Source organism: Heterodontus francisci, unplaced genomic scaffold, assembly GCF_036365525.1.
Source record: "Heterodontus francisci isolate sHetFra1 unplaced genomic scaffold, sHetFra1.hap1 HAP1_SCAFFOLD_63, whole genome shotgun sequence".
Taxonomy (NCBI): domain Eukaryota; kingdom Metazoa; phylum Chordata; class Chondrichthyes; order Heterodontiformes; family Heterodontidae; genus Heterodontus; species Heterodontus francisci.
In genome coordinates, this window is record NW_027142037.1 from 177,965 (window position 1) to 179,899 (window position 1,935).

Genomic DNA, 1,935 nt, shown 5'->3' on the forward strand with positions numbered 1-1,935 from the left:
CAAACAAATACACACTGACACCCAGTAACACAGAGAAGCACTAATAAACAGTAACACAGACATACACTGACACCAAGTCACAAAGACACACACTGACACCCAGTAACAAAGACATACACTGACACCAAGTCACAAAGACATACACTGATACCCAGGAACACAGACAGACACTGACACCCAGTAACAAAGACATACACTGATACCAAGTCACAAAGACATACACTGATACCCAGTAACACAGACACACGCTGACACCCAGCAACAAAGACATACACTGATACCAAGTCACAAAGACATGCACTGACACCCAGTAACAGAGACATACACTGATACCCAGGAACACAGACAGACACTGACACCCAGTAACAAAGACATACACTGATACCAAGTCACAAAGACATACACTGATACCCAGTAACACAGACACACGCTGACACCCAGCAACAAAGACAGACACTGATACCAAGTCACAAAGACATGCACTAACACCCAGTAACAGAGACACACACGGACACCAAGTAACAAAGACACACAGATACACCAAGTAACATAGACACACATTGACACCCAGTAACACAGACATACAATTACACCAAGTAACAAGACACACACTTACACCAAGTAACACAGATATACACTGACACAAAGTAACAAAGACATGCACTGACACCCAGTCACAGAGACACACACGGACACCAAGTAACAAAGACACACACTTACACCCAGTAACACAGACACACACTTACACTAAGTATCACAGACATACACTGACACCAAGTAACACAGACATACACAGATACCCAGGAACACAGACACACACTTACACCAAGTAACTCAGACACACACTTACACAGAGTAACAAAGACATACACTTACACCACGGAACACAGACATACACTGACACCAAGTAACAAAGACACACACTTGCACCAAGTAACAAAGACATACACTTACACCAAGTAACACAGACATACACTGACACCAAGTTACAAAGACATACAATTACACCAAGTAACAAAGACACACACTGACACCAAGTAACAAAGACATGCACTGACACCCAGTAACACAGACACACATGGAAACCAAGTAACAAAGACACACACTTACGCCAAGTAACACAGACACACACTGACACCCAGTAGCACAGACACACACTTACACCAAGAAACACAGACATGCACTGACACCATGTAACAAAGACATGCACTGATAAACTGGAACACAGACATACACTGACACCAAGTAACAAAGACAGACACAGATACACAGTAACACAGACACACACTTACACCAAGTAACAAAGACATACACTGACACACAGTCACACAAACAAACACACACTGACACCCAGTAACACAGAGAAACACTAATAAACAGTAACAAAGACATACACTGACACCAACTAACACATTCACACACTGACACCCAGTAACAAAGACATACACTGACACCAAGTCACAAAGACATACACTGATACCCAGTAACACAGACCCACACTGACACCAAGTAACAAAGACAGACACTGACACCAAGTAACAAAGACATACACTTACACCAAGTAACAAAGCCAGAGAATTACACCAATTAACAAAGACACCCACTTACACCAAGTATTCTGACGTACACTGACACCAAGTAACAAAGACATACATGATACCCATTAACACAGACACACACTTACACCAAGTAACAAAGACATACACTGACACCAAGTAACAAAGACATACACTGACACCCAGTAACACAGACACACACGGACACCAAGTAACAAAGACATACACTTACACCAAGTAACACAGACACACACTGACACCCAGTAACAAAGACATACACTGACACCCAGTAACAAAGACAGACACTGACACCAAGTCACAAAGACATACACTGATAGCCAGTAACAAAGACATACACTGATACCCAGTAACACAGACG